At 37.8% G+C, this 19965-nt stretch overlaps 2 long non-coding RNA genes across 14 annotated transcripts in view; one reads left to right on the top strand and one right to left on the bottom strand.

Annotated features, from left to right (window-relative positions):
- Positions 1-4509, top strand: part of LOC136843635 (uncharacterized) — a 668266-nt gene extending 663757 nt beyond the window's left edge. For all 12 annotated transcript variants that reach the window (XR_010854616.1, XR_010854617.1, XR_010854615.1 and 9 more), the window contains one exon: positions 4203-4509. This is a non-coding gene — a long non-coding RNA (uncharacterized lncRNA). The remainder of the gene's footprint in view (positions 1-4202) is intronic.
- The window catches only part of LOC136843636 (uncharacterized), a 370124-nt gene continuing 351741 nt past the window's right edge, over positions 1583-19965 (bottom strand). The window contains exons 1-4 of one of the 2 annotated variants that reach the window (XR_010854624.1): positions 19533-19650; positions 12814-12945; positions 12238-12354; positions 1583-4809 (exon numbers count right to left, since the gene is read on the bottom strand). This is a non-coding gene — a long non-coding RNA (uncharacterized lncRNA). Of the gene's footprint in view, positions 4810-12237; positions 12355-12813; positions 12946-19532; positions 19651-19965 lie in introns of those variants that run through there. The other variant, XR_010854625.1, reaches the window with a different exon arrangement.

Genomic DNA, 19965 nt, shown 5'->3' with positions numbered 1-19965 from the left:
CTTGCATTCATTTCATCAGTAATTTATATCGTATGTCGTTTCATTCTACGAACACACTTACGGCTGTGGTTGATGGCAGAGACCACGCCCACTTCAAGAAAGATTTGGGATACTTTCCTTTGGTCCAAGATAGGGTTTCTTCATTTTACCTTTAAACACTAATGTGTGTGTGTGTGTGTGTGTGTGTGTGTGTGTGTGTGTGTGTGCAATTAGTCAAGACTCATGGTATGGTAGTTTGTAAGATTTATGTATGGATAATGTTATAGTGAAGTTTGTTCACCAGCAGTCTATATGCTTAGAGACTTGATATGCTTTTTCAGTAAGTGGTCGTGTTACTGATTACCGTGAAACTGTAAACGACCTCAAATATCATAAGTTGTGGAAATACTTCATTTGGATACGTTTTTAATTATATACCAACTTCACTGCTTCATCACATCCTGCTGTTTACATGTCATTTGTATATGTGTTGGGTGTTCATTATACATTGCATTCAGAATTATACTTCATCCGCTTTGCGAGAATGATTGATTGGGTTTTGGATTATAAGATCGTTTTCCTCAAGGGTCGTGACGTCCACCAACTAAGAGATACTAGCTCGCAAGTGCAAAGTAAGGTTAAATCACAGTACGTTAGCAGCCTTCATTGGATCCCCCACTCTTTTGTTTATATAGAGAACGATGCTTGTTCTATGCTAACTTAACAATTGATGGTAATTGTTTAGCAAAGCCATCGTTTTCGAGATTTGGGTCAATTTATTCCTTGTCTATGCTCACGCTTATAGTACTTTAGACAGTGCGTTTCAAACTCCAGTTGCAAGAGCTTTTTACAGGAGCTTTTGAAATTGCTAGACGTCGTTCTGCTTTGGTCCTCGTTAGCTTAGAATTGGGGTGACCCCTCTTGGTGGTAGTGGTGGTACTCCGATTGACTCAGAATCTCGGTTATAATGACGATGGTAGATTGCTCGAACTCTTGTGCGGACAGTTAACCGATCTTAGACCACACGTCGGTATGTTATGACCAGTATGATTTTATTATGCGAATTGTGTGCTTTATTTGCTTTTTATGAGCCTTTTAATTACACGCACTCTCTACATAGGTATGCAGCTTCTGAACACACACTCAGCTTCTGAACTCGCTCTCTCAGCTTTTGAACTCACTCTGTGTATGTGCGCGCGCGCGTGCGCTTCTGAAGTCTGTCTGTGTGTGTGTGTGTGTGTGTGTGTGTGTGTGTGTGTGTGTGTGCGTGCGTGTGCGCGCGCAGATTCCTGCGTGCGTGTGCTTCTGAACTCACTCTCTCTTGTTTTTTGCGTTGTTAACCCATAAGTCAAAGGTTTTTAGTGTGTAGTGTGTATGGGCTGTAAAATAATTTTTATTCATAATCTATTGCCTCTTTACCTCAGTCCATTCCTCTGTTAATTTAAAACCCTTGGGGAGCGTTATTCATAACACTGATCTGCATTTGGGATTTTTTTTTTATTCATGGATGAGATGTTACATAGGCTACTCTTGGGTTGCTGATTTTAAATACCTAAACCATTTTGTTCTGTCACGTAAGGATGTTGAATAAAATACAAATTAATGATAATAGAAAATGTGAATTTTTAATAATTACTTTATTAAAATGAAGCAAGTAGGCCTAATCAAGGAAAGGCACATTGTTAGTTTTAAGAACATAGGTATTACAAATCAACATGAAATGAACCATGTTTGAACTACGTTCATCATGAATCAGAATCATCAAGTGAATGTAAAAATGAATGTAAAAAAATAAAATATTCTCTTAATTGTTAGCCTACATATTGATTCAAAGGAAGGAAGACCATTTTGATTTCCACTTGTGCTGTGCATCGGGACCATCACGTTTCAATGACCAGCAGTAATCCGCCATCATTCTGACATTCCATTTACCCTGGTATCGAGTTTCCATTGTGCAAATATGCTGATGTAACCGCTCGCCTTGTCCCTCACGGGAGTGTGAGTGCAAAAAGTGCATTTTCACTTTCATTCTAGACCCAAGTTGCTGGAAACTTTAAATCAGGTCTTGGATAATTTTTTTTCATATTCTGGGGAGCGGCTGTTTCCCAAGAATTTTTGGACAATATTCTTGGAGGAAAACCAGGTATTCAACTTGACCTGCTAATTCTTCCTCAAAGTTCTTGTCCTTCATCAATTCCCAAATCTGAGGGCTAGCAAAGATTCCTGCCTTTAGCTTGCCTTCACTTATACGAGGAAACTTTGACTCTAGGTACTTGAAAGCAGCTCCATTCTTGTTCAGGGCCTTCACAAAATTTTTCATTAGCCCTAATTTGATGTGGAGTGGTGGCAGCAGAATTTTTTTGTGGTCAACTAGTGGCACAGCTTTCACGTTGTGATTTCCGGGCAAGAAGCTGGTTCATGGTGGTCAGTCGTTTTGTTCATAGTGCTGGCTGTCTGCCTTACTATCCCAAAGACACACAAGACCTAGTAGGAAAGCAGTAACTTTTAAATCACCACAGATAAGAAAATTGTTTATGGTACTTGATTGCAGTTATTAGTGTCTTCATATTTTCGTAAGTTTCTGACATTTGGACCGACACTATGGCCAATTGGCAACAGATGCAGCTGTTGCCATTGTAGAGAAGAACAGCTTTTAAACTTGTTACAAGAATCAGTGAAGAGTCTCCATTAATCTTTGTACACCATACCCACGTGTTCAGTAAGGCCAGAAATATTTGAACAGAAAACTAAAGAATCCTCTTTCTCAAAGAAATGAGTGAATTCCGCTTCACAATGCCTGTACCAAGCGAATATTGTTCGAGGAGCTAGAAACCTGTGTACCTTCAGTCTAGAGCCAAGTAACGGTGCACTTTCTTTCATTGAGCTCAACTTTATTGAAGAGTTTGGGATCGTAATTTGTTGGTGGTTCATAGTCTACCTCCATCTCATTAGTATCACTAGTATCAGACTTTGATGAAACTTCCTGTCTCAGGTGGCACAGGTACAGGAATATCTTCTGTGTGGAACAGGCCTTATTGCTGAAGGAATATTTTTGTATATTATGCGATCTTTAGTCGTCTTTAGTCATACAAAATTAGCAGTCGTTATGGTGGTTCATCTGCTCCCGCCATACCATTGGTACTACAAATGGCATGCATTTTGGAGCTTACTGAGGAAACTTGCAAGCTTTGTATGGTGGAATTGGCTTGTCCTAGTCTCCCAGTTTGCAGTCAAAATAAACTAAACAGCAGTGCTTCAACAAAGTAATATTGCTCCGGGAATCGGAATCTGAAGGGGTGAATTGCCCGTAGACAGAAAAATATATCTGGTGAATTTATGCAGCCTCTAGACACACTCAGTTTGAAAAAGAAAAATAGATTTTTGAAAAAGAAAAATAGATTTAACATTTAATTCAGTGTAAGTTGAGCATTTTAATACTTTTCTCTGTATAATTATACAAAATGTTAAAGTAACGGCATTAAAAACTTGACAACCTGATGTGATAGAGATGAATAAAAAACCACAATGAATCAATTTTTCATATAGATTTCGAAAAAGATACCATACAGGCAATAAAAAAAATCATGCAGACCTGTGCAATCTATTGCCTCTTCACCTCAGTCCATTCCTGCTCATTTTAAAACCCCTGGTAAGCGTAATTTAGTGTATATGTTCCAAAAGGAATCGTGTGCATTGAAATAACGGCTGCGTCTAGCTGTCAAAAATTCTGTCGATTTAAATTAGCCATCTGGCCTTTGCTAGTCTCACTGTATCTTTTGAAATAGCGTTTCGTCTGCTTATGAGTAAAAGCCGGTCTGGCCCCATTGAACTTGCAACAGTCCTTGTTGGTGTAAGAGGCTTATGTTATATTCAGCTTGTTTGCAGTGCACTGGGGAATTTTTAGCGTGATGTGCAACGTGTAGAGCTTGAGGTCACAAGTGAGTTTAGAGTTAATTATTTAGGGTAGCGTTATTGACTCGCTATTTTATAATGACATGCAAGGCTTGGCGAGGGAGGGAGGCCTTCAAGTGCTTTTCTAACAGATCGGTACCGATTACGCTGTAAAGAGAGGGTCTTGTTTTAAAGAACACAACTTTTCTTCACAGGCCGTTCTTCTAAATTGTATGTCATGTCAGTTTTTTTTCTTATAGTTCATTGGTATATATATGCAGGAATGAAATTGTACAGATACATCATGTTAATGAGATCAATCTACTTTACAGGGGGAGACAGTGAGAGAGAGAGAGGGGACCGCAGGGAAAGATCAGCACCAGAGGAACTGAGTTGGGTTACAACAAGGTCTAGAGAATGTATTCTCTAGACCTTGGGTTATAAGAGGATCGCCGGAACAACATATGAATACTCTCCATAAGCCAGTAAATCCAGGCCAATTTGAAAAATATCTGGACGCCTCACTTCAATGCAAAATGTTAATTTTGCTGCGAGGCGGCCGCGGAGGTTTTTTTTACAGGTGTATAAAGTTTCACCAAATGTAACGTAAGTGTATAATTAAATATGAAATGTTCTCTTCTTAATTATCTGAAATGTTCCTTAATGGTTCTGATGCCTGAAAGAGAGAGAGAGGAAAATTACTGAAACTGAAGATATTTACAAAACCATGTAAACGTACCATATAAAGTAGTCAGATTTCTAAGCTTGCTGTACATGTAAGTTACCAGAGTTAACAGTTTTTTGGAATCTAAAATTTTAGATGGTTCGATTTGGAGTGAGCACCCTCGTGCCCGAGAGACTGAAGGTGACTTGAACAGGAAGGTGGGGACGTCCCTTAAATTCTCCTCCCCGTTAGTTTTCAGTGGGCTCATCGGTTACCTGAAAAGTTCCAACATTACTATTCAGTTTCTATGCTAAAGACAATTACCCGTATTCAACAATAATGCCTAACTACTCTTAGCACGAAATATTCTTTGCCTCATTTTAACTGTGTTGTACGGCAAAATTGCAAACAAGGTTCGTAAGATTCAGTAGAATTTTGCATAAAAATATAATTAAGCACACCCCATGACCTTGACATACAAAATTACAAGTTAGTTAAGATTTAGCAAATATTGTTGTGACAACAAGGGTTTGGATAAAAAATAAGTTACCAGCGGTTAGAGATAATGGAAAATCATTTTTAATTACTTACATTCATTACGTATTTAGAAGTTTGCTTACTAGGAAATTTAAGGACATTATTAATGTGTGTCAATTTAACAAGGTTGGGGATATTACTTTGTGACAGACTAAACTACAAACGTAACTAACTACAAGTAGGCTTAGTATATACTAACTTATAGAGCGAAGCCAAGTTACAAAATAGATATCGGCACATTATATTGGACTCGTTACTGAAATACTACCCGGGATAAATCAAAGTTATGTAGCTTCTCCGACCTCTGTTGAATCGAAACAATCAGTTTTGAAATAACTAAGCATAGGCGATGGAGGTTATGTTAATCAACATACGTAAGTGCGACTTCACCTTTTGGAATACGTTGTTGACAAATACTGGTCAATGAAACTGATCAAGATAAGATTTCCTTCAACATTTCTTATTCAGTTAAAATGTTTTCAATTATATCCAAGAATTTTAATGCACCGTAATGACATTTTAGAGTTAACACCAGACTCCACTTGCCCTTTAGGGTAATTGTGGAAATTTACTATGCATTATAGGGAATTTTAGACTTAATATGCTTAAACTGTGGCGTTTTAAAACAGACGGAAATTAGCCCAACAAATTCGCATGGAGAAAACATTATCGCTAGAAAAAAACAAAAACATGCTGGTTGCCTGCCTGTGTTCGTCCATTCTTTTCATAAGAATCTTGCCTTCCGTAATGTATTCGTATAATGATCCTTACTTTTTATCGCAAAATACGATTAAACACCCATTCTCAAGTCATGGGAATTGAATCAGCGAGTCACCGACATACACATTTCTCCTTTAAGTGCATATCTTTGGGGATTACAGTCTAAATACCTTTTTAAGTGCATATCTTTGGGCATTAGTCTAATTACAGAGAGAGAGATAATTATATACTGACGGTGGCAGAGCATGCAAGTAAACAATGCAGACACACGATACAGCTGATTATTAGGCTTACAATACTTAGACTACCGAGTCATTCTCCCCAAGGGAGACTGAATGAGTCCTTTGATTACTGAGAAGGGAATTGAATAACTATTCTACTGTATTTGCTTTTCATGCTATAGTTAAGAGGCCTTCAATTCCAACCACTACAAAGACCAAAGTGTCGGTTATAGTTACGTGTGTATTTTGTCTATCTTGACTGAAAAAAAAATAATTGGAAAGATATGCAACTTGCTGAGTAAGCCTAACGTATGTCCTTATTTCAATTCCTCAATTAACCACTCTTGGTAGTTCAGTCTTGTGGTTCATCTTGCTTATTACCATTCCTTAACTCTACCTACTGCCAAATTATTTACAGCTCTCCTAACGCTAGTTCTGTAACAATTGCTGACATGCATTTTCAGTTTCACTTCACCATCACCACTTGTCATAGTATCGGGCATGTATCCCGCTTGCATAACTCGCACACATCGTATCCAGCCAATGGCTTAAGACAAGCTTCCAGAAACGTTTCCAACTCGGCAATGCACCCAGCTTTAGTTTTCTCTCTCCCATTCTTAGTGAGCGCTATCTTAATAATTTAGACTGATCAAAGGTTCATAGTCTCACTCAGGTCCCAAGCCCTGTTTTAGAGGAATGTGACAAATTCCTTGATATCATCTTTTTATCATCATGTTATAATCTTTCCTTTAGAGCAGTGCATCTTTAACTGGTGAATACGTCACTCTCTTTTAACTAGTGAATGAACCAGCCAGCGTGAATTGAATCTTTTGAGGGGATGAATGCCACAAGATGGGCGAATGATGAGTGAACGACACGTGAAGTATAGTTGGTTTCGTTTACTCACTGCATTTCCTATGCAGTTGAACAGAATTCTAATCGTTCATTCACTGCATTTCCTATGCAGCTGGAACAGAATTCTAACGAGAGCGTTCTCGAAATAAATCAACTAATATGATCCTTGAAAGGTGACAAGAACTAGTCGAATTATTAAAGACAAAGTGTCCCTCTTACAATACATAAGAATCCACATCGAGAGAAACGTTGTGCGGAAGAGAATAGATTATCTCAAAAAGAAAAATGTAACGAACAGGATCCCAGAGAAGGAATGACAATGGTGACAACAAAAATGAGGATAGCGAACTCAAAACTGTGGTTTCAGTTATAAGCCAGTTAAAATTTAACTAGATTAGTAATACTAAAGCGATTTTTAATCTCTCCTCGGCGCTCAAAAAACAAAAGTCACACGAAAGTTATTACGTGAATGGCTTTTTATTCAGCGATACAAACCGAAAGGGTGTGTTCCCTCATCTCGGTCAAATGTAAAATATACCAAGTACTGCATGGCTCATTTAAAATGACATATATCAAGTCACAGAGATATGTGATAAAATAGTCCGTTTTTTCAACAACAGACGTGAGTAGGCTACTTGAATCGGCAGTTTCTTACACTCGATCGTCAAAATGACACCAACCAACAAACTTTTTCATGCCTTTCCGTAAACAGCGCGCGTGCTCGTGAAAAGGAACACTCCGTAGGGGAGGTATTGCTGTCAGTGGACCTCACACAGTGCACTGTAGGCATTACTTAAGGTTCTTTACAGCGTCCCTTCGACTCCTAGCTGCAACCTCTTTCAATCATTTTTACTGTACTTGTTCATACTCTTTCTTCCATCTTACTTTCCAGCCTTTCCTAACATTTGGTTCTTAGTGCAACTGCGAGGTTTTCCCCCTGTTACAAGTTCCTCGTTGGGTGAGTGGGTTCCGTTCTCAGCTACCACTCTGCTGGCCGCGAGTTCGAATCTCCGACCGACCAATGAAGAATAAGAGGAATTTATTTCTGGTGATAGAAATTCATTTCTCGCTATAATGTGGTTCGGATTCCACAGTAAGCTGCAGGTCCCGTTGCTAGGTAACCAATTGGTTCTTAGCCACGTAAAATAAGTCTAATCCTTCGGGCCAGCCCTAGGAGAGCTGTTAATCAGCTCAGTGGTCTGGTAAAACTAAGATATACTTAACTTTTTTTTTCCTCCTGTTACACCTTTAAAATCATCTTTACTCTCAATTTCCTTTTCAGCGCTGATTTGCCCCATAGGCCGCAGAGCTTGGCCTTTGGCCTAAATTTCGTATTCTATTCCAGTCCATGAAAAGGAAATCGCACCATAACATGAAGAAAATATGTCTACTCAACGAATAATCTTCAATTACTCCAATTAAGGATGCAACCAAAGAAACCTTATACAAGAATTTTATGAAAGAAGTAAACATTCTGAATTACGATTGACTGAACCCATCTTGAATAGCCATGCCAATCAACTACATGACGGAAAGCAAACAGTCCAAGAACTAGTTCCATTTCCTGTGCAAAGTGACACATTGAAACTTCAATCTCCTATGGTTGCTGAAGCCACCTAAGCATCAGTTCATGGACAGAGTCTTGGAACCACGATTCTTCCTTGAGAAGTATAATGAAATCACTGACATTTTCATATCAAAGCATCAACCAGTAGTTATTACGTTATCACTAGAGAGGAACAGGCCTTTAGTAATTGGAATGGGCAGATGTGATGGAGGGGACAAATCAAAACAAGAATATTGAAGATCAAAATAAAAGGTAAAACAAGCGTTCTCGTTATACTGACCACAACCAGGTAGACAAAATGAGGAAGAGGGAGAGGCAGTTCAAGCAGCCGAAGAGAAGTTGGTCACATGTAGGGGTGGAAAACTGAAACATTGATTTTATTAACGGAAGCACAAACAGCGTTAAGAATAGGTCTCTGATGATATACCAGGGAAGGCATCCTTAATACAGTGTACACTGTTCGGAATGATCTGACAGTGAGGGAGAGGAAAGGGATAAAGAAAAAGACAGCAAGAGAATAAGAGCATGGAAACTGAAAGCTGGAAAATCTAAAAGTATATATTAAGAAGAAGTGTCAATAAATATATCATAAAAAAAAGAATGCAGCGTGACACAGCAGACGTGACATCGAGAGACATAGTGGGAGAATCAATATGTACGAAGGTCTACTGGAGAGTCAAAGGCAGCCTTCAAGCAATAGGAAAAGAGAAGGGAGGCTAAACCAAAAGGTAGGTAACTAGGGTAAAGATACTGGGAGCAACTAAATCAGATTAACTTAGCAGAAGGAAAATAAATACATTAAGAACAAGAAAGAGGCAGAGGGAAAGATGAAAAATGGAGAGGAAACTAAAAAGTTTTATTGGAATGTCGGAGGAGTGTTTTGCATAGCCTGAAAAAAAAAACAGGTTATGCGAAAAACGAAGACAAACCAAAGGATGCTACACGGCAGAGGAACCAAGAGAGACTAATCATTAAAGAGATTTGAAGGTTCCTTTCAGATATGTGGAAATCTCCCAGGGCCATTCGAATTATAATTTCCTAGAAATGTTTAGTGAACCAGTCACTGTAAAGCTGACCAGATCACAGTTCTTTATAGGAAAACCTGATCAAGAAATGGAAAGGACCAGAAGAATGAGAAAATGAGTAAAATGTTAGGCATTTGCACAGGCTATGAGAAACCGGTGAAATCGATAATCATCAATTTGGCTTACTGTTAGAGATCAACAACAATAGGTCTTTATAATGAGGCAACTGCATGATAGTACCATGCGAAGAGGAAATTATTCCACATATCTGTAGATCTTGATACGACCATGCGGAGAGAAAATTATCCCACATATCTGTAGCTCTTGATAGTACCATGCGAAGAGAAAATCATTCCACATATCCGTAGATCTTGAGAGGTTATGGAACACCAAAACACTTAAAAAGACACTGCGTACACAGAGAGTACCAAAATGAGCTAACCATATTTACCATACCACACAAAGACGGAAAACAGTGGCAGGTGCGTCCAACGAATTCAAGGTAAATGTGTGTCCACCAAGGGTCACCCATGAGACTTTTGCTGTTTATCATAGTAATGAGGTTAAACACAGAAGGGTACAAAAGAGTGGTCCGTGATAACTGCTATGTGCAAGTAACGGCAGGCTTAGGAGAGTTTGTAGCAATATTTAAAAAAATGGAAGATGGTGTCAAAAGCGACACTCAGGACCGCACAAGATACGAGTAACCGACTTCTATTGACAATGCATAAGGACAATAATAGGGAAAGAGATGGTGGGGGACACCTTATTGTTGTTAAAAGGCACGTTTTGGAAGTGGTAAATCATTCCTGTTACCATGGGGACACTAGCCTGTTAGGAAGTATTGAGATATTAGTAACAAGAGCAGCCTTGTATTGATGAACTGAAAAAGATTGCTATAAAAATAACCTCTTATCAGACATGCAAGGACTTGTGATGCATTCTTAAGGCATGGCTAACTCAGTACTGCAGAAACACAGGCGCTGACAAAGGTATAAGGAGAGCTTCAAAAGGCATCACTAAATAATGCTAAGGTTTATATCCAAAGTGCAATGTAAAGATGATGCAAGTGATGTCCAGAGGCTGTAGTACAGACTCAAATAGTTTGGGACATGTGAGAAGGCGTGATAAGTTCAAGTTAGTCGAAAAAGCAATAAGTACGGAGGTACCCAGAAATAATGTAGTGGTGGAAAAAGGAGATAGGTCAGATGGGGGAATCAGTGGGAAAGTGTACCAAACAGAGTAGTGGAGACAACCCCTTCCACGTCTGACAACTTCAGGGGAAAAACTGACATAAATGATGATGATGATAATGATATCTTCTTCCTATCTGCAAAAGGATTACCGACCGCGATGGAGTTGATAAACCAAAACACTTCGGCTCCTTTCATAAAGTTCGTTAAAAAATAATAACGAAATTGCTTTGAGATGCTTGTCGTGGAAATGCACGCACATAGGTAAACTAGATTAATGCCGATTTTTTTCTGGCATTTTTTAACTCTTAGTTACCTTTACATACTTTAGAACGGTCAAAACACTGGACAAAGTGAAAACTTCGAATCAGTTTAATTTTGTTCGTAAGGTAAAGGAAGACAACCATCAAAACAAAGAAATTCAGTTGCCTGTGAAAGATGTTCCACGACAAAAATACTCTTGGTGAACAACACTGATACAGATGATGAAGCACTACTTGAATACTATACTCTTTAACAAAACTCACAAAGGGACACTTCAAGGACATCCAGTCACTTCCTTGTACCCTTCCACTCATCAGACATCTATCTTCAACGCTCAAATTTACACATCCAAGTAAAATTCAACCGTCTACTTCATTATCTTTTTAATTCCTAGAGACATTAATTAGACCCTATGCCCTTTTCCTGTTTCCATTGTCAGTGTTGAATGACCCCTTAGGTCCCAGCGCTGGGTCTTTGGCTAAATTTTATACTCCGTTACCTTCCTATTTCCAAGGCCTACTTTTGTATAACTGTTTTGGTAATGGGTTATATTCCAAGGCTAATATCATGGACGACCTCGAGCCAATATTTAGCCCTTAGACTTTGCACCATCTTCTCCCCTGATTTCAATTGGCTTCCAACAATTTCTGCACAAGATCAATTAGCATTTGATCAGCTTGTAAGTTTTCACATTGCAATACTCTTTCATTCCGTTCTGACTGCAGAAACTTGACATTATAACGTTGATCAGAGTAACAATAAAGCGATTATGATCTTTACTGTAACAATGGCTTGATAGAAGACAGGTAGTCTAGTTTAAATCAAAGTTTTGGTCTAGTTTCCGCACCTGCAATTCTTAAGATAAGACGTCTAACTTTAGCCCTTAATTTTAATGTCAATGGAATTACTTTGTTACAAAAGTTTCTGTCACAACGAAAACTTGCTCAAAATGTGCATAACTGTTATTCGATACCCCGAAAAAGTTTAAGAACTTTAAGTAATAAGTTTAGTATTTTCAAAATTTCTAAAATTGTGCCCAAATTACGAAAACGGTCACTAGCTAAGGAGAGTCAGCCAACATCTTTGATTTTTAAGATAAATTATACTGTTCTAAGAAATGTTAGGCAATAAGAGGTTCTTTTCATCTATACTTTAGTCACTTTGTCAAGTCTTTTATGTGTACGTACCATCACCATCAACTTTAACAAGTACAGAGGTTAAAAGGTTAAAGGAAAGCTAAAAAAAAAAAAAACTGCAACAATTATAAATACGATAGTGTCTACAATAGGCATAAATCATCACAGATACTGAGATCCCTTACTTGGGGTAAATTCTTGTCCTGGGCGTCAAAATTCGTCCAAGGATGCGAACTTGATATAGCAGATATCATCTTCCACACAAGTGAAGGGATGTTGTCTCTCACTCGAGGATCGTTTATCTGGAAATCGAAGAGAAAATCAGACCATTCTGATACATACAGGTAGAGGCAAACTTATTTGGGAGAATTTATGAACTTTTCTTAAACCTATTACGATAAACACACACACTTCTCGCCTACGTTCGTGCTTTGTACGTAGGCAATTCTATTAGCTAAAACAACTCGCATTCTCATGACTCGACAAACATTTTGAAATATATGATCAGTGTACCTCATAAAATCCTAGTTTTAAAATAAGCACAATAATTTTAGCATTCTCATGACTCGACAAACATTTTGAAATATATGATCAGTGTACCTCATAAAATCCTAGTTTTAAAATAAGCACAATAATTTTAACTATGTAAATAATTTCATGATATTACACAATATTATACCTCAAAATAAGTGGCACTTTATTAGAATATGCTGGAACACCTACAAAAAAAAATTAATAAAATTTTCATGCATAAAACTTACCATGCTGGAATGAAATCTCTGCCTAAAGCTTATTTCAATATCCTTCATGTCACTCTATAGCTGCTTTCTATTATATGTTACAGTAACGACTTGTGTGTTCTCACCAAATCCCAGGTCTCGGGAAGGCTTCAACTGAAAGAATGAAAGTATCATACACTTGCTTTCAACTAATGTTCTGCAAATAATTATTTATTTTTTGTCAAATTATGGATACCATACGATGCTGAAAATTATATCGGCTGTGTCACACAGCAAATTCACTTTGAATATTCTGAAAGGACATCTTCCTTATGTGAAATCACGTTTATTTGCTCGACTAATCAAATTAGCTTGAGTAAAGGGAATTGGAGTCACGCTTTGTATAAACCACTATCAATAGTAATAATCAACACTTAACAAACCCTTTCCATTTAAATTTAGCTGCAAGGTTTCTTAAATAGTGCTTTAGCATGAGTCAGTGATGGACTGCCACCATGTCGGGCTTTTGACAAATTGAAAAACTGCACAGCCAGATCTCCTAGTTGAGCATATAATTACAGAGTATGTTCACCCACAGAAAGCAGGCTTTCATAGTCGCCTCTTCCATCTTAAAAAAAATTACCATTGACTTAAATAGGTCTTACCTCCAAGAATAAAAATATTTTCAGCGTTTCAAGCATGAAAACTGCATTACGGCCCCAGCAAGAAAAGAAAAATACATTTTCTATTCCTGACAAAACCCCGATATATATCCCGTCATGTTTAACCTTTTTGCCTTAATGCTTCTTCAGGGTCACTGAGGGAACATTTTCACTTTTGTTCCCCATTTGGCCTCAATATCCAAATACCCTTTACCACATCACCCACAACATCAGACAGTTCTGTTTCCAACATATGCAGCAGAAGGAAACTCCTCTCCCGTTTCTCCCGCACACTATCTTCCCCTGAGGTTGACGGCAATGAAGGCAAGATACTGACTTAAGGCACCTGACGAGAGGTCAGTCCATTAGCCACTATCTATCCATCCTTTTGTCTCATCTCGCCTCCATCAAACATCTCTAACACAGAAGAACTCATTCGCAACTTCTCATCTCGTCAATTTCATTAATAGCAAAAATTCCGAACCCTGTTTAATTTTCTAACAAAGCATACCAGACAGGAACTATTGGCAAGCCCTGGAATGCGAGGAGTATGACAAGTGGAAGAGCGCCTCGACCTTAACTTCCAGTCAAGTTTTGATTTCAAGTTCTCCACACAATCTCTTCTATTTCATGTGCTAACAAACTAGGCCTAAAGTAGAGTTGATTTACCCAAAATGGAAAGAAACTCCCATTATCGAATGAAAAAAGCCGACTTTTCGGGAAATAAAAGGGCGACAGATAAATGAACAATTATATATATTAGACGTCGCACTCCCTTCTATGATAATTCACTACTAGAAGAAAGACTGACGTTTAAAAAGAAAAATTCATTTGGCAACATTACTGCATTTATTGACGGGTCGTTAAATGAATTATACAGTTGAATCAAATATATTGTGAAAAATCGATTTCCAGCTTAAAATATGGAAAGCCAACAGTCGATAACCAAATTTAAGATAATCAAATAAAAAAACTATCAATCTAGTTAACCAAATGAGAAAACTTAAGAAATCACGATGAAACTGAAAAACTATTTAAGACGGTTAAATTATAAAAAAAAAAAAACTATAAAAAGCATCCCACGTCATGGACTGAGAGATGGGACTTACAAAATAAAGGCAAGGATGATGACAGGGGCCTCCCCCTCCTACTCGACCCGCTGAGACCTCCCTTAAAGGCAAGATTATTATTGCTTCGTTATTTGAGAGAGAGAGAGAGAGAGAGAGGTATTTCCACATGTAAAGGCAAGCCGAGTGAATTCATTTCAGTGTAACCCATTTACTGAGTATTCAAGCACGCATGACACACAGCCACAGTGACCCCTTTAATTTTGTTTCTTAAACTCTCTGGATACGTTGCCTCACTGAAACAGCTTGTAATACCTTCCCTAATGGAAAGGAAGTGCGTCACCATTCTGGGAGAAAAGGGAAACTTGAAGTGTCACAAATTTCATTCTAAGGATAATTTACTAATTATGCTATGTACAGGGAATCACGCGCTCACTGGTATGAACAGAAAACTCACGCCATTTTAAAGACGAACACTTTGGGAAATTTCAACTCACGATTTGCAAAAGGCAATATGTAGCGACATCTGCATGCGAAACAAGTAAACAAATTAGAATCCTGATTTATCAAATCCATCGACTGCAAAAAAGTGATCATGGTTTCCCATTGCTACGACAGGTATTCAAATACCCACATGTCATGGTTTTATGGAACTAAAAGCCCTATTCGAGCCTCGCCCACATCCTTACTGATGACAAGATGATGCTACGGTTGCGTTAGATCCAAAATCTCTAGTCTAGATCGTGCCATACGGAGAGGTAACACATTACCTTATCAACTGCCCTGATGCCAGAGGGCATCAACCAATTAGGTAGAGGGATGTACATGCCAAACTGGTCCAGATTTTCGTTTAAATGCAGATATCAAATCAAGCACTTTGCATGTTACAGGTAGAGGAGTTGGTACTAAAAATGATTAGAATTTTACTGGACTGTTGCCATTTGTCCAGATTTTCAAATCCCAAATCTTATAGTAACCTGAAAGGAAATTTTTATTCAACACATTGAAGGAAATCTTGATAACATCTATCAAATGAAGTCCTTCAACACAGCCATGAAACACTGTTAAATGAGATCCCCACGCCCCCTCCCCACACCCCATGCTCTTGGTCACTTGGTTCTTCCTAAGTCTCAATGTGGGGCGGAAATAAAAGCCGGAGATCATAATAGCGTTCATGTATGTTGCTGGAAATAACGGCAAAGTAACACTTATTGGAGTAGGTTATCAATAACTGACCTTGCCCCTAACTGGCTTCAACCATGTTAGAACAATCTTCACTAGTAATTATCACTGCCATTGCCTGCAATAGAGAAACTATCAACCACTCATTTAACGCAAAAACAACGATCCTAACCAGCTTAAAATACCAAAATTAATCTTACAAACTACGGCTGATAGCAAGGACCTTCTCATCAATGGACTAGATTTTCATCATTCGATTTTCGATTCAGAAAAGCCAGTGTTTTACGTACTCTTACTAACAAATGATAAAGGAATAATTAGTCTGTGTGGTAATTGTTCTGAGAAAAATCACTCCAAAGACAGCAGCCACAACCGCCGTAACCCCATGTACATCAATGAACAATTGGAAGCAGGCACAGTGGTCGTTCTGGCTAAAAATGCTACAGTGACCCAAAGTTATTTGGGAAAAATAACTACTCAACTGGCTAGGAGCAATTCTTTTGACCAAAGCGAAGAGTTGGTCAGGCACGGCAAAACTGTTAACGAAACGCTACAAACTTTTCTGAAAAATCAGAACCCTTGAGCAAACACGTTATGGAATAACAAATTTAATGTAAATGACGTCGACGAATGTAATGTGGAGGGTTTGTAAAAGAATATTAATTGATGATGACTGAGCAAGATTAAAATTTATTCAAGTGAGTTTTTACTAAGTCACAACTCAAAAGTTATAGACCAAAATAACTTGAAATATAGATTCAGTATTCTCCTCCTCAACTCGAAAACTACAAAATCTTGCGGTTAAGCACTTTAGGATTTAAAACAATTTTTCACTAATTATTTCAATCAATGTCCAGTTACCGACAAAAGCAACATCATCCGGAAATATCTAAAGAATTTTTACAATCAGCAACCTTGATGATCGTGGTGCAAGATTATGCTATTGTCTCAAGTGAGCAAATAACACTAAGTCAAAATTTTCAAAAGTTAAACCTAGAACGAAAATGAGCTGAAAATTCATATCGGGTTCGGAATTCAAATTTAAATTACTATCCTCATCAACTGGCCATTTGGCAAAACAAAACAAAATCAAACCATAACTTGCCAGATTAGGTCTAAACTGTGAGTTTAGTTATCTTAAAACAATTTTCACTCATTGAGTTTAAGAGCTATTATGGTTAGGCTGGGTATTACATGTCTACAGCAACTTGATTTCTGTGGTCATCTTCAGCAGTCCCTTCAAATGACTGAACTTTTATTCCATTTTCTCTTAACAGTGAAATAACACTTATCGTCCCGGGGAAAAATTTTCAGTTGAAAATTGAACACCTAAGAACGAAGACATAAAGGGATTATTGAATAAAAAAAAAAAAAAATTCATATGGATTTCGGACTTTTTACTTGAACCCCGAACTTACTTCTGAAAAATGAAAATAAAGTGCATACTTTGTTTCCAAAAAATACTTGCAAAGCAATAAACTTGAAAAAATAAACTTAATACATTTTATATGCCAGATTAGATGTCTCACAGTAATGTTTGCTTTATATTCGCACGTATATATATCAGGCTCATATATATTAAGAGCACTACTATGGTCAGGCTAGGTGCCTTATACAATTATATATATACCTATCTTGATTTCAGTGACATAAATCATGAATATAGCCCTTCACATGGAAGTCGAACTTTCATTTATATACTTATATTCCATTTTCACTTTAATAGAATTGACTAATTTTGTTTGATAATTATAATATATCCCTCTTCAAACTGGATTTCATTCAAAATCTTTATTAGAAAAAGTTACGTACTTTCTTGGAGAAACCGTTGAAATAAAGTTATTCCGTTTATTTGCCTAGAATAAATAAAAAAATGATTCCATTTCCAGACTTTTCACGTCTACGACACCCCAACATCCCCAAGGACTATTCCTGAACACCTTTGGCTTAGTAATATGCTTTGTTAAGAAAGCAAAAATAAATACCATTGCTACCATCCAGTTTGAATAAACTCGAAACATATATAACAAACTGAATCATCTTATGCTGTCATCAGCATTCGACTTCCACAGATGTTGTATATAATAAAACATATAACCCCGATTTTCTTTGCTAAAGTAGCCATCTTCAACTTGTGATACCACGCATACCATTAAGAAATATGTTCATTACAGAATTTAAAAACTTGCTTTTATACTTAGTGTATCTCCCAGTTGACCCGGTATAGCTGCCATTACAATACCTTTAAAACTGATGGGCACTGGTACTCTACAAAGGATTAGGAATCCTGCCATTCTTATTTTCCTTGCATTAACAAAGAACTTTGAAACTGAGGGGTTACTCCTACGGACAAGACCCACCGCTGACACTGAGCAATAACAACGAAGTAATCATTATGAAGGAACCTAACAGACCCTACAGTGTTCTGAGATTTTGGCATTTTGACAGATGTACGCAGCTGGTGCATCTAGAAACAAGACATGAAACACTGAGTTGAAATAGCTTAAAAGTTTACATTAAACTTTTACCTTTAATGTAAAGGTTAAACCATTCTACCTTTGCATTAAAGGTAAAATGAGTTTTAAAATCTGAACTATGCAATACGTCCTTCTTCTGATTCAAAAGTTTCTTAAACTGAGGTTAACGATAATGACCAATCGTCAGTAAGCAACTGGAGTTTGAGGGGAACGAATGATATTGATTGATTACAGACTCCATTTAAATAAAAAGGGTACTTTCTCTACGCTGCTGGTCTTCCTGTCATGAAAGCATTATTGGGTTTGGTCGCAGTTTCGAAGGGAATCCCAGACACTCTCGACACTAATTGGATGGGTGAGGATTAGCCTTGTCAAATCCTAAATACTTAATCGTCTTACCGTTCTAATCATCATCATCATCATTAACGTTTAACATGAACGATCCATCCCACATTCCGACCTTCCACCCCCACCCTTCCCATCCACCCGAAAAAGAAAACTACGGCAAACATTATGCGATAGCTGAATGCAATAGGTTATAATTAGGTACCACAGGCCCATAAAGTCTAAAAGCAAATTCGTCATTAGCAATTTCAACTGGGAAGACCTGATAAATCAGGGGTGTCAAACTCAAATCCATTCGAGGGCCAATTATGCACTTGGTTATGGTCTCGAGGGCCATCAAAGATTTGGTAATTACTTACTGGCAAGACTGAAGATTACAACTTATTTTGCTGGTCATCCTTATTGCCAGCAATTATAATATGAAATAAATTAATAAATTACTGTCATTTGAATGAAAGGTAAAACTTATTATGTCTCGTTTTAACAGTTTAGTAACTTTAGTTAAATTTTCCTCAGTTCTAACAGTTATAGTAGCTCGAGTTGAAAAATCTCTTGGCACCTCGCGGGTCACACTTGGACCGCGGGCCATGAATTTGACACCCCTGTGATAAATTTACCTCAACAAGATATAGACTCCATTCACAATATATTGATTCCAAGTACACTGCACCGAAGCATCGCTCTTCACTTAAGGATTCGACATAACCGGCGATGCAACAATCACAACTGAGTGACTAACTTACTTGACCCAGGCTATGCTGGCCAGTCTCCTTTGGCTTAATATTGGGATCCCAAGCTCTAGCACTTGTCTATTGTAAAGGCAGCCAGTTTACTACACATGAAATGCAGCAACCTTCAGCGGTACTGCACTATCACATTCTCTCATGTACGGATAAGCAACTTTACAAGTCTCCTATGGTTTAACATACCTCTTACTATACCGAATCATAAATTTGTATGTGATCATAAAACTATGCTTCTCACTTATCCATGTTCACGGAGTTCTCAACCCCTACAACTTAACTCACCTTAATTGACTAATATCCTAGATCATTTGGAGTCACGTTGTCACGACGCGACGTTGACGAAGGACGAAAAAACATGGCTCCACAAAGCCAAAGCTACGGTCTGACTGAAAACCTTCCAGATAGCTTTTAGCCAATCACAACAGTCTATCCAATACCCCTCGAAAAGAGGAGGCAAAAGCGACTCCTGATTGGTTGAGAGAGAGAGAGAGAGAGAGAGAGAGAGAGAGAGAGAGAGAGAGAGATTTATTGTTAGCTATGCCTTCAATATTCTTTTGTGAACGACACAGAAAATTTTTTCGATAGATAAGACGGAAAACTATAAAAAATTCATTCACTCAAAGTCCCACTTTGCCTTCCAGAAAACACTGGACGGACAGATATAAAAAAAAAGACAATATCAAGAGTAATAGATAACAGCGGCTTGTTTCCCGCA

The sequence above is a fragment of the Macrobrachium rosenbergii genome, chromosome 12 (assembly GCF_040412425.1).
Source record: "Macrobrachium rosenbergii isolate ZJJX-2024 chromosome 12, ASM4041242v1, whole genome shotgun sequence".
NCBI lineage: Eukaryota > Metazoa > Arthropoda > Malacostraca > Decapoda > Palaemonidae > Macrobrachium > Macrobrachium rosenbergii.
Note: the sequence above shows the minus strand (reverse complement) of the source record. Positions and strands in the feature narration are given on the sequence as shown.